At 43.5% G+C, this 14,186-nt stretch overlaps 1 protein-coding gene across 1 annotated transcript in view; it reads left to right on the top strand.

Annotated features, from left to right (window-relative positions):
• The first annotated feature begins 4,857 nt into the window (after window positions 1–4,857).
• dab1a (DAB adaptor protein 1a) overlaps window positions 4,858–14,186 on the top strand; it is a 69,912-nt gene continuing 60,583 nt past the window's right edge. Inside the window, exon 1 of the mRNA XM_070831992.1 lies at window positions 4,858–5,078. The gene's annotated coding sequence lies outside the window, so the exon portion shown is untranslated. The remainder of the gene's footprint in view (window positions 5,079–14,186) is intronic.

The raw sequence follows: 14,186 nt of genomic DNA, 5'->3' as shown, positions 1-14,186 counted from the left end.
AGGCTCACAGCGATGCTCACACAGAGGTGGGATTAGATACCCTTTACCTCCCCTCTGTTCTATGTGGAAACTGACTGTGTGTGTGTTAGTGTGTGTGTGTGTGTGTGTGTGTGTGTGTGTGTGTGTGTGCGTGCGTGTGCGTGTGTGCACGTGTGTGCGCGTGTGTGTTCTCATGTCTACATGTACATGAAACTTGTTAATGAAATATGATGAAATATGATGGATCTTCCCAGAGGCAAAAGCCCTCAAAGTTACACATCCGGATGAAAGCATAAACATGTGTGACATTTCAACAGAGCACATCTTTATATCTAACCCCTGCGGGTTAACACACACACACACACACACACACACACTACTCTCACATATACACACACACACTAGCTCCCCCTCCCTTCTACCTTAACCAAATACACACAAGCCAACCTGTCACTTCAGTGTGAGTTGTGATCATCCTCAGGAGTGTCTCCCTTTGTGTTTCTGTCTCGTTTTCGCTCTATTTACATATGAGAATGACGTAAGAATGGCTTGTCACACTGTCAAAAGTCAACTCAAACCTCCTCTACATGTGTGCACACAGTTTTCAGATTCAATATATTTTCTCTCTCGCAAGCCATCTCTCCACATGCTCTTTTACTCTCTTCACATCTGTCAGGCACTTGATGCCCTGATACATCTGACTTATTGAAGAGTGGCATGCTTTGATAGCTACGGTTACGCTGTGATTTTTTGTCTTCGGAAGGGGGTCCGGCTTCGTAGCTCTGCTCCATCTGCCTCTGCCCTCCCCCACGCTTTCTAATTCATTCACTCTTTATGACACACACGGCACCCTGGCGTTCGTTGCTAAATAAGCAGTATGGGAGATGGTGGGTGAGACAGGTCACTCTGTACTTGTTTGTGCATTTAGGTCAAAGCTAATCTCATTCCTGGTCTAGATATGTCTCTCAAATTCACCTCCAGACATATTGATGCCTTTTCAGAGGAGACTGTGTCATTTACAGCCCTCAACTAACGTTTGATTACAAAGTCATGTGACTACAGTGAGCCATATTTGGAGGGATGAGAGCACACGGTTATATATTAATTACAAACTTTTAATGAGGTGCAGCAGTAAACATCGTGTGTTCAGCACAGTAAGAGGAGGCAGTGGCAGTGAAGATGTTTAGAGCTAATAGCTGCATCTCATCAGATGTACAGGACCTGGGCTTTTTTTTTTTTTATGTCCAATCAATACGATGCACAGCATCTTTCATGGTGATATCTATTAGTTAATTTTTTACCCTATTCACCCGTAGTGTCTCCCCTTAAAGCAAGGATTGATATTTGACCTAGAATCTAGAATACTGTATGTCCCTGATCGTGGAGGCCCACTGCCCTGCATGTGTTAGATGTTTCCCTGCTCTAACGCACCTGATTCAAATGAATGGGTCGGTATCCGGCTTAGGCAGAGCTCCAGTATCTGAAGGCACATCCATATGTTGCAGTACATATGCAAAACATGAATGGGCCTCCATGTTGTGCACTGACTAGACATAAGCAACACCCTGTCTTATTAGACTCTCAGCTGGGTGCAGGCATTTTAAACGTTTTAGCTGCCACTTCTTCTTATTTTGAAGAAGAGTTGACATCATTTCCATCCAGAGATCCCCTCATCCATATGAACATGTTCTTTGTATCGTAAATCTGATGTATGTGCAATTTGAAGATGGTTGGTTTACATGCTAGATGTTAGCTTAAGGGTTTAATCAGGCTTACTGTATGTCCAATGAGGAACTGACTGTCAGAGACCATCCCACTGTACTGTACTGCCACTAGCAGCAGCGCCGAGCTGTGCTCAGGCAATTAGGGAGCTGCCTTTGTTGCCTTTAACTAGTTTGACCCGTTTTGCTGATAATACGCATACATTTCCATTCTGTGTCCTTTTCTCTGTTTTCTCTCTCTGTCTCTTGTCTCCCTGTTCGTCCCTATCTTTTTCCTTTTTCCATTCTCTCTCAATGTCCCTTTCTTTGCGTATGTATTAGAGGAATCCTAATCCTAATCCACAATTTTTTGTGTGAACAGTACGAGAGCGTTGACCTTCATGCTCTCTTCAGAGATCATATCCATCTGGAAATTCCCATGGATTACCCTAAAGAGCACGTTTGTCTGTAGAAAGGGGAATGTGTTCATTTGTGTGTGTGTGTTTTTGCGATTAAATCTACTAAGGTGTGTTTGTGTGTAGCTGCTGTGTGTGCATGTATGTGTGTGTGCATAGGAGTGAGAGGAAAGAGAGAAAGCTAGCTGCTAGCTTGCACACATGAGCATCCCGGAGTTATCTGTTCAGCCATGCTGAGACAGACAGACAGAGACTTGAAGAGGGAGAGAGCAAAAAAGAAAGAGAGAGGAAGGGAAGATACTGAGGGAGGGAGATACGGCAAAAAGGGCAGAGATACTGAAGTGTGGGAGGGAGATAGACAGGAGGGCTGTGCACAGATAGAGAAGGTAAACTACAGCTATACTTAGGTAGGAAAACAAGGGGAAAGGAAGCAATGATGACAGGAGAGAGTGGTGGGGAGGACAGAAATGATGGTGATGGTGGATGGGGCAGAGTGATGAGGTGGTGTGGTTGAAAAAGAAATGTATAGAGAAATGGTCGGTTGATGAGATGGAGAAATGAGCATTTGAATAAGATTTCAATGCACAGGGGCAGATTTACTTTGAGATGATATGGATCCATTCCTAACAACTTAAAGATCCATATTTTGCCTTGTAGCCACCACTGTAAATGGTCTAGACTCAGTTCTATGCAGCTGTTTAACTAGTAAGTCTAACCAACAATGATGGAGAAAAATAACAGATTGATTGACCAAAAACGGCCAAGAAAAGGGACTGCTTTGGTTAAGGGACAGATGAGGTGATATAACACAATTCACAAAGGGCAGTTTGATTATTGGATCACATACGAAAAACACTGCACAAATCCGTATGATTTAGTCCAATTAAATTCGATAGGCTTCATGACATTTAACATGTGTCGCCAAGGCACAACTACAACAATTGAGGACACCACCAAGAAACAAACAACAAAAAACTATGTGAACTACATCAGTCAACAGAACAAAACCGATAATAACATAAACAAAGGAAAAAAAACATGTTTAAATATGTTTGAATAAGTATCATTAGTAATGAGGCTACCATTGGCACAATTTCAATGTAAATGCAAGACAAACATTCTCCAATATTTATGATGCTTCTATGAGGAAGAACTCTTGAAAGTTATCTCGTTGACAATCATTTCCCATGAATTACCACTTATTAAGAATCACCCATTCATGTTACAAAGTACTCTAACATGGACAGTGCAGTGTGTTAGAAGTGCAGTGTGTGTAGTAGAAGATGAGTCAGGTTTCCTGGACAACACTGTTTTTTTTGCCAGAGCTCCTCTGTAAACTGGCAGCAGTGACCTCATTGAAATGAATGAGGGAGCTGCATTTTTTTTCAAGCAATGCCCATGTCAATCTGAACACAGTTTAAGTAATTTGGATAAAGTTTTAATCGTAAAGTTGTTGTACACCAAGAGGAAATCTTAGACTGTATAGTGCTGTGAATCTCTGCTCACTAAACCTTTCCTCTGTAATTTCTCTCAACAAGAATATATTATTATATATAATTCTTATATCTGATTTCCCTGCCTCCTTGACACCCAACCCCTTGGCCTACGTCCGTGGTTTAATGTGGAAGAAGAGGTTTAGTCAGAAGTCTGCTGAGTGTCTTCCAGTCTTTGCCGAGATCAGAGGAATTGTGTCCACGCTGACGCTCCCAAAGCCCTGACAGCAGCACACATCTAGAGGGGAGGATGATCTGAGGCGGGGAAGTGGAGGAGAAAGGCAGGGGTGGAGGGGTAGAAAAGTGAAAAGAGGCGTGGATTAGAGGGGGCAAGCTGCACAAGGTTAAGGCTTTAGGAAGAATGGAGGAAAGGGATGAAATGGCAGAATGCTGTTCTTCAGTGAAGTCAGCATACTTGTCTCACGCTCGTGTATTCAAGTTTTCTTTTGTCAGTCTGATGCTGATTAATCAATGAACAACAGTAAGGAAGCAGCAGCCCTCTGTTTTTAGGCAGACATTATGTCTCGTTTCTTTTTTAAAACATTTCTTCTTAGTTCCAAAAACTTTTATAAGAGAGCTCCCACTCACGATAAGAGGGTTAGACACCATGGTGGGTTTGCCAAGTCCATGACTCACACACACACACACGATTTAGGCTGCACGACTGAGCTGGTGGTCAGCCAATCAATAGTCTGTGCTGAATGACGGCTGCAGCATGACGACTGCTTGCGTGCATTCATGACTGGATGAGTGTGTGTGAGTGTGTAGAGGGTGTGATGATGATGATGATGATGATGATGAACTCTGGACTACAGTCATCTTTTAACAGCCTCCAAACTACAACCAACACACTCTCTGACACACTCAAGTCTGCTGACTTCTCCTCCTCAACTTTGGATTTCAAACCCAAATTCACCCATCAGCCCCCCCACCCCCACCCCCCTTTCTCTCTCCTTTCACCTTTGCTTGCTCACTCTAATTTGGTTCATATACATTTTCCAAATCCTCCACAATCACCCAGTGCTTCCTCCTCCTCCTCCTCCTCCTCCTCCTCCTCCTCCTGCTCCTCACCACCCTCCTCTCTCACTCCTTGAAAGCTGGAAATCAGGACAGTTCAGCAGTGGAGGGGTTAAGACGAACCCAGCCTGGTGATTGGCTGCCGGCCGGCGATCTGAACCAGCCTACAGAAAAGAGGTAACCAGGCAACCTCAGAGAGGGAGAGAGGGAGAGGAAAGAAGAGGGGGCAGAGGAGCGCGGAGGGGAAAAAAACGCGCTGAAAGAAGCCTGGCATAGTTTTGTGGGGATTGTGGAAAAAGATGTAACGAAGCTTGCAAGCGCTCTCCCCGGGATGGAAAACTGGATTACTCCCCCTGCTGAAACACACTGTGGATGTCTGAATAAACCAGGAGGAGATACACGCCAATGAATGGATTCTAAAGCCTTTTCACAAAATGGGAACTAACTGTGCTCATTTTCGCTGTAGTGCAAAGGTAAGTGCGCCAGTGCAAAGCAGCCCGAGCGGACCCAGCACATGTGGCGGATCCCTCCCGGCCCCGTGGCTCCGGGTCCACGGAGTGTCTACTTTGAGATCGGTGTGTCACAGTTAGTGGGTTTGGGTCTTGGAGGTGCCTGTGGATTCAGTGCGCTCTGCTCCGATCACTGCAATGAATTATCTATCGCTGCTGCTGCTGGTGCAACGGGATTTTAGTGTGTGTGTGTGTGTGTGTGTGTGTGTTGGGCCGGCGTGGGGGAGTGCCCCCCCTCACTGATACATAGTGGTCAGGGGTTGTGTGTTTGTGTGTGTCGTTAGGCGGGAGGACAGACAGTGCTTTGCTGCATCTGGCACCTGTCCCCCCCCCCCCCCCGGCTACTTGTGCCTCCTCTGTCAGAGACTCAGCACCACGTTATTTCTATGAAGTGATAAAAATCCTCGCAAGTTTTTTTTTTTACCACTTATCCCCTCAGATAAAACACCCGCGCGGTTTAACGTGCACTCCAATGTCTTCACAGTCTGCTCCTCTTCCTCACCGAGAAGATCTAATGGGCCACGGTGACTTGATAGTAACCTCATACTTTCGACTGCATTTTCCTAATTCTTCTGACTGGAATGAGCCTTTACTGGGTTCACTCTTGTGTTTATGTGACCTCACTGCACTCAGTGTATGGACACACAGCTTTATTTACTTTATTTCACGCTCCTCTATGCACGGAGGCTGGTTGAAATAATGCTCCTGATGTGTGGGGTTTTGTCCACTTTGGAGGGTCGGCTCTCAGTGGGAGTGAAGTGAAATGAAGTGAGACGCGGCACAGTGGAGGTTACACGGATGTTGAGGAGCTGGTGCAGAAATGTAATGGTGCGGTTCTCAGTCACTGGGTTCTGGGGCTGATGGAGAAAGAGAGGGAGCGACAGAGGGGAGCAGAGCTGAATGGGCGACCCGGTCAGTTTGCTTTGGGGGGGCCCAGGCTCCGCTGCAGCTAAAAGCCGCATTAATCATGAAGCTGTGGTGCTCTGCAGGCCCCCCCCCCCCCCCCCCCTCTCTCTGTCTGGCACACAACCTGCATCAGCTTTATATTTGCATTTGGCGTGTGTGTGTGTGTGTGTGTGTGTGTGTGTGTGTGTGTTTGAACAAGTTTTATCATGTGTACACGTTTAAAATGGGACTCCATTTGCAGTAAAATTACTCCTCGCTGAGTATTTGTGGGCTTTTCTTAAAGAATCACCTCCATGTGTACTTTCACTGAACAGCCGCTCTTCTATTCTGTTAGTTTACATGAGTGTTTCCAGTTTGTAGCACTTCATATGTATCTGTATTGTACTGCATGCCAGATGGGAACATTGTACTTATTACTCCACCACATTACTCTAACGCCTGTTGTTATTCATTACTCTGCATATTCAGATTCCACATGTAAAACGTACATTGACCTCATTAGGTATGATGCATCTCCACAGGTTAAACTGCAACCCAAAAAAGTGCCCTTTCGTCCACTACCAACTTTAAAATATGACTTGTTATGCAGAGCGTGCAGTAGATGAATCAATAGCAGCCTGAGTTCTTACTTATTTACTTTTTAAAGTAGAAATTTGAATGTATGCCATTTTTTGAATCATTATATTGTAGTGCTGTTACTTTAAGTTGAAGGATTTCAGTACTTTTTTCACTGCTGCCAAACAGACCTCTTACTTCTGCCTGCCTGGGCCCAGCAGGCGACTCCAAGGCGCCATAGTAACCCACAGTTTAAATGAGTATTGTGGAAACCCTGAAAGAAAAGACTGTTGAAGGGTCTCGCTCCCCTTCTTTCAGTTCTCATCTCCGTCTGCTCCGTCTGCAGTCTCAGGTTCCTTTCTCCCCATTCTCTGTCACTTTCTACCTCCCAGCCTGCCTCTTGCAGTTTATGTTGTTCCCATGCAGGATAGCAGGTCTCTCCAACGTTTGAATAGACGTTGGACTAAGTCTTATGCAGGAAAGAGCTCTTTTAGGCTGTGTGGTCTTGACATCAGGGAATCATTGGAACATGGAGATAACTGGCCCCAAAGCTTTTACCAGCTTCAAACTCTGAATGTTCTTCTCAGTTGGAGACATGGAGCACCTCTGATATTTGGAAAGTGTTGTTTTTATTTGGAATAGTTTGATGCTACACAGAAACTCCTCACCATGTAAATGTTTGCATGAAAAAAACAAGCTGTAAAATGTAAAGCACCATCTGCAAAGATTTACACCAAGCTCAAGGCCTTTCTTTGACTGTGGTCAGTGTCAGTGTCTTCCATGGGTTCAGTGGTCAGTGGCCATTGAACCCATGGAAGTGTAGTGGCCTTTGGTTTTCAGGCGCTCTGGTGTCCCAGAGGACTTGGCCCCAACTGGGTCCAGTTCCAACTCAGGTCCAACTTAACATAAATTGGATCCAACAGGACCACAGAACCTGCCAGTAAGACATGAAGGCATTTCTTGCTCGAAACCAAAAAGTGAAAATAACCGTTTTACACCATGGAGTTGAACTGTCAGCTTATCATTGCCGTTGCTGCCTACTTTGCTGAGGCACCTCGGTGACACTTGTTGCTATGGATACAATTCAATGCTACAATAAATCGTCAGCCTATTCAAGTTACCTACTCGACTCCACACCAGCCGTGTCTCAGTGGTATTTCTTAAAATCAGCTGCAGTGAAAACAGCAAGCAGACAACTGCAGTGGAATTGAACGTGTGCATGAAGATAACTGACATTCAGTTTCTTGCCTTTTTTCTTTTCTTTTCCTGTTTGACCTGGAAGCCTGATGGGAATGTCTTTTTAAAATGTTTTTTTTTTTTGGCTCTCATTATATCCAACTTGACAGTCACAACATGACTCTGAATTCAGATTCCTTTCCCTTCAGGCCATTTACGACCCAGGTTCACTTGCTTTTGGGTTCATTTTGTACCGGCTTGTTTTTTAATTGACAGTTTTATAAGGTAGAGAATTTGATGGCATGCGTTAGATCAGCTACAGTTATTTGTTTCGATTAACACCTGGGTGATTATTCAAAATGCAGATACAACTAAAATGACATTTTCAATTCAAAGGTGAACTGCTTTGTAAATGTGGTTCATATTCAGAGCTTCTCCTCAGCGCTGTGCACCTTTTTACACAGAGCTCGACAAACCTGTGCTCCCCATCAGCAGGAGAATCAGACATGTCCAGTATTAAAACACGCAGTCATTGTTATTCTCCTTTTGGCTACATCTGGAATTATACAACAACTGTGCACTTTTCCTCCTACTCAGGCCTTTTGCACGCTACCCTTTCTCCCCTCACCTCTGTAAGTTGAGTCCAGTGCACCGGGGGTGTCTCAGCACAGCTCTGACTCATGATTGAACCAGGGTTATTTTCTCCTCAGTATGAACTACAGATGCTGCAAAGCACTCTGTCCTTCTTAAATGTGCAGCCATGTCAAAGGTAGAATTCTTTCGTAATGAAAACGGTAATAAAAGAACAAAAGAAGAAATATCTGTGAAATTTATATCTGCTCTGCTTATGGATTTTAAACCGGCTGAAAACTGTTAAATACTGATATTTCTTCAGAAGGGGGTTCCACTGTTACAGAAAAATGAAGCATTGACTGGCTTTCGGCTGGTTGCCCTTACCATTGATCCACATCCTGCATGTGTGTGTGTGTGTATGACATTCTCAGATATAATTGGAATCGAGAATATCTTTACAGCGCACAGGGAGTACAGTATGTGTGTATATATGTAACAGTATATCCTTGGCCTTTATTCACTGTAAGGGAAATGGGATGTATTTTTGTGATACCTGGCAGCCAGTATTCATCACTCAGGAACCTGAAGACGCCAAATGTGCTCAGAACTGTCATTACCAGCAATCATGATTACCTCTTGAATACAAACAGGCACACTAAAGCGCGTTACACACACACACACACACTCACACACTCCCCCACAGAGAATTGTGGGGATGTGTGCCCCGCGAGGGAGCACAGCCATCCATCCAGAGGTGCAGATCGAGCTGTGAGCTAATCTGCCTCTGCAGTCTGTAATCTGTAATCTTCTTAAAACACTCGCAATCTGTCCACACCACTGGGATTAGCATCTGCAGACATAACAACAGTGCACACGCACAAAACACTCACTCTTTTCGCTGCCCTTATGCTTGACTGCAAAAAGACTGCTGCGTGGGTTTGGCATGCTCTGCTTTTGCAGCACTTCTCAGCTTTACACAGCGCTGTGACTGTGAAATGGAATAAGCAGATAAACAGAAGGAAACATTGTATAAAGTTATATTTTTCTTTTCCTTATGTATTAGATATAAGTCTTGCAATCTATATGCATCACTAAGCAAGAACTGTACAACTATGTATTTACAATCATAAGGGTGTGGGCATGTCAGAGCAGCTGGTTTTAATAAAGTTACATCTGAAGATGGACCACATACTATACTATATATGTACTTTATATACTGAAGCTCACAAATGTTCACAGTAACAGTAGATAACTGGCTGTATGCAGGTTTTCACTATCAGACTCAAAATTAATGAACCATCATGGTAGCTGCTTTATTTTTTCATCACACCAAGCCTCTTTGTAGCCCTTTGCTTGGTTCTCCATATCTGGCCTATTCTTGCTGTCTCTGTTTTTCTCACCATCGCTGCACCACTCGCAACATTTCTGTCTCTTTCTCTGTCTCTCCCTCCATCTCTCTGCCTGTGGCGTAGCTTCGGGGATCCTCTTGTTTCAGATGAAATGTTGAATCTGGTACTGAGACTCTTGAGTTCCTGCTTTTTTCTGCCCTGCTCACATCACCATTAGCATTTCACATCATCATCATCACATTTTCTTCCATTTTCTTTTACATCCTTTAAACGTCTGGCCTCGTCCTTCTCCAGTAAGCACCACTTTGGGGTGAAATCGCAAAGGTGTTCACTTTGTTAATGAGTTTTCACAGCAAACAAAAGCACTTCAGAGCAGGCATTTGCAGGAGGTAAACGTGCGTGCGTGCGCGCGCGCACACACACACACACATAGAGCCATGGCCATGCACCACAGTGGAGTCACAGCACATTAACACTTCAATTAATTCAATGCCTTACATTCTCATTTCCCCAGAAGTCAAGATCCCAGACCACCCCCCTGCCACAAACCTCACAGACACACACACAGACACAGACACACACACACCAGTGAGTTGCTGTGCCCTGTGCCGTGCCTCAGCAGACCCAAGCAGTATTACATGCTTCTTTTGACATTTTAGGTGCTGTGGAGAGAAAACGGCAAACAAAGCATAATAAATTACATTTTAATTTGTGCTCTCTGCCTTTCATCCAGCTATGTAGAAAGCGGTGGAGATGCCTGGTCTTGTACCATATTCTTTATTCAAGTAATACAATAGATAATGAATGCATGTAGGGAGAGGGGGAGTGGGCTCTCAGTTTTGCTGGGGGGTTTGTTAGCTACACTTCCCTGTGGAACGACTCCACTGACTTCCACACTCACTGTGAGACTGCAACAAAGTTAGAGAAAGAAATAGACGGAGACGGGAGTGGAAAGATGTTTTCCTTAGAGGATTTCCTCTTTATATTTCTCCCGCTCTTTCTTTCCCTCTTTGTCTCTCTCTTGCTTTCTCTCCATCTGTGCTTTTCAGTGGCTGCTCACTAATGAATTTTTAACCATCCCATGATTCTCCCCTTTGTTTCTCCCTTACTCTCTATGTTTGTAAAGATTAGCCACAATTCAATATCCATCATTCGCTTTTGTCTTCACTGCACCTAATTCACAGTGATGTTTCACAGTATGGTAACTTATTGCATGGCAGGGGCTTTGCAGTAGTCTTCTCAGTCATGTGGAAGTGACAAAGCCTGTCTGACCCTGTCTTGTTTTGAAAGACAAGGTGCTGGTAACCTAATTCAGTTCTTCGCAGGCGATGGTCGGGCTGCCCTGTGTGCCAGACATCTGTTAAAGCAGATGAAACGGGGAGGGAGTGGGGCTGAGTCTGGCATCTGTGTCCAGGGTAGAAGAGCTGTCCCTGGGCCGCAACCACATCCCAAGCTGCCTCCCATGAGCATCTGGTGCCAGGCTCATACAGCGTTCACTGTGGAGCGGGTAGGCGGCCAGATACTGGTGCATTCAGCCTGCTGAGCTCACACTCTCAGACGTACACTGTCACTTACATACACTCATGCATGACACACAAACACGTGCATGTACTTCACCCCTCATCTGCAAACTTGTATGCTTCAGTTCATGGCACTCAGCACTTGAGTGTCGCACCCAAGCACTTTTGTGATCACAGAATGGAGTTTTATGCGGTGTCACGGGTCATGAAATCTGCTCGAACCATAAACCAAGTTAAGTTTCAATTAAGGTAGAAACATAAAAATGATCAGAATGGGATGCGTTTTTTTTTTCATTGAGCATTAAAGTAACAGTGGAAACCTCTGAGGCATTGGTTTAAGTGCTTCTTATACTTTTGCTTACTGGACTCTACCTGTAACTGATGTTTTACACAACCCTTTTCAGCTAGAGCGTATTTTGTGGCATTTTATATACTAATCCACAGCAAAACAAATTAAATTATGCCATTTCTATATAAATCTGCAAAGAGACTTTTTATAAGCACAACAATGGATAAAATTCTTACTGTATGTATGCGAGGAAAATGAACTGAGGCATAAAAGGGTAGGAGCACAGAGGAGGTTGAGACTGAGGTGAGTAATAACTGCAGCTTCTCAATGTCGATGGTGCTGCAGAGCCACGAGTGGCCATTTCACTGCTCAGCCTCAGCCATTTATCCTCCACGCTGGCTCGTCAACACTCTCGTGTATGAACACACACATTTGTGCACATGTAAAAACTTGGACACGCGCTGCTTCTCTCATTGCCCATCACACTAGCTCCCAGTGTGCATTTTACACACACACTCATTGCAGGTTGAATGGAGTCTGTCACGTTTCCAGTTAATGTCTCTGTAGGCCATTTTGGACCTGCTGTGCAGAGGTCAGTTGCTTTTTCTGCCACTGTAACCTTTGAGGGTAGGGGGTGGCAGATTATGAATGAACAGACTTAATGCATTTAAACTAGTTTTTACTTAGTACAGAGTATATTGTACCAGCAATCAAAATTTGAATTTTGTTGGTGAATTTGAATTTCACCAACTGTTACCATTTCTTCTTATTAAGAATTACACATAATCACGCCTGTGCCTGAAATTTTCGCCTCATAATTTGGGTTGTCCTTATACCGCTGGACTAGATTTTGGAGGTTTGCAATGTTTATATACAACAATCCGGAAAACTTTTTTTTTTTTTTCACTTTTCAGCACCAGTAATTTACGGTTAGCTCTCTTATTACCTACCACTACCGCACTATAGAATAGATTGATTTATTCTTCCTTAACCCTCCAACGGTCTTACAGTGTTCATGAAAATCCAAATGGATACAGTGACTCGCAAAGGTAAAATAATCCTATGCATCTCCATAGATGAAGGTAATCAGAATCCATAAGCAGTGATCCACTCATGGACCACAGGTTCATATTTATTCTTTTGTTATATAGATGCAACTTAAGAACAGGCACTTAATACATTTAAAGTACTCTGACTGGCTGCTGCAGCATTTTTTTAATCAGTTCATTAACAGCTCAAATGATGACTCATTGCTATAGCTTTGGACTCTTTTTTTTTTTTTTTTATTCTTTAAGTGCTGTTGTAGTAACACATAAAGTAGTTTCCTTAATATATTTATAGCCTATGTAATGTTGTTCATAGTCTCTTACACACACAATCATCTCTCTACCAATGACCCAACATATATTCCTCCAGTGCCAGTATTTTAATTTTTTTTCCACTTTTAAATGGTGTTTACTGGCACTTGTATAAGAGGATTTGAGCCACAGATGCATAAATACGCATTAGGAATACAGATAAAATGAATCAGTCCTCACTTAACTGCTGTGAATTTTTCGCTAAAATCAGCCCAGAGCTAGTTAGTATGGCTTTGTACTTTAAACTGAGCTATAAAAGTGGAGCTTTAGTGTGAGTGAGGATATATTTATTAGACGTTATTTACAGAAAATAAAGTACTGTGATATTCAATTTATTAAAGCCTAAAGTATCTTAAAACTGCATCAAGCATCGTTTGACTGCTGGTGGATAGAATACCCTGAACAAAACTCACAGTATGGAGCTTTGATGATATATCAGCTTATCAAGATCTTCAGCCTGTGACTGTTGGCAAACAATTGCCCACTTATCTGGCAGAAACAAAGCAACATGAATATCCCATCAGAATGCTCCATCCCTCCACCTGTTCAATGCAAGTTCAATATTTACTTTTTGTTTCCGATGTGACCCACTAACGGCTGAGAATAAGTGGATGTCTTTGGCTTAAAATTAGTTTGCCTGCTTGTAGCTGCTTGTTTCCTTTGGCTCTGCACCATTTTAGATTTTAGCTTGTGTAAGCTACTATGCCAGAAGTGTTGTTTTACATCAACTTGCATAGTTTGACTGTCAAATCAAATCAGTGAGAGCCACATCTTTGGGTGTTGACTCTCAGTGGGATTGGTAGGACTGTCAAAAGTTTCACCTATCAGGGAGTCATTTTATTCTGTGTGAAAATAATCAATTTTGTTTCAAGTATCTTCAGTGTACAAACCAGACACTGGATGCCAAATATAGCAGATGGGCATTACTAATAAATAAGGATTGAAAGTGCATTAGCAGATTCAAGGATCCAGCAGTCTTCTCTGTCTGGATGGGTGGTCAGTATGGGGTCTTTAAGGACGAATGAAGGATTCAATCACCCGCTCTCAGGTCATTTGCGCTCCTTGATTGAGTTCCACTGAGCATCTACTAGGCCGACACACTCTACTGGGCTGCTGGCGTCACACACTCTTGACACACACATGCACACACTCAGACTTAAATGAGGAAGAGGACATGTAACTGAAGGCTAAATTATTTCTTTTCATTGTAAAAGTGCTTTTGATGGCCCCCCTACGCTTACACCATGACCCATCTCCCCCCCCCCCCCCCCCCCCCCCCCCACACACACACACACGCACAAACACACTTACATACTTTCCCTTTCCCTCTCTCTGAACATTATTTC

Source organism: Pempheris klunzingeri, chromosome 6, assembly GCF_042242105.1.
Source record: "Pempheris klunzingeri isolate RE-2024b chromosome 6, fPemKlu1.hap1, whole genome shotgun sequence".
NCBI classification, from domain to species: domain Eukaryota; kingdom Metazoa; phylum Chordata; class Actinopteri; order Acropomatiformes; family Pempheridae; genus Pempheris; species Pempheris klunzingeri.
Note: the sequence above shows the minus strand (reverse complement) of the source record. Positions and strands in the feature narration are given on the sequence as shown.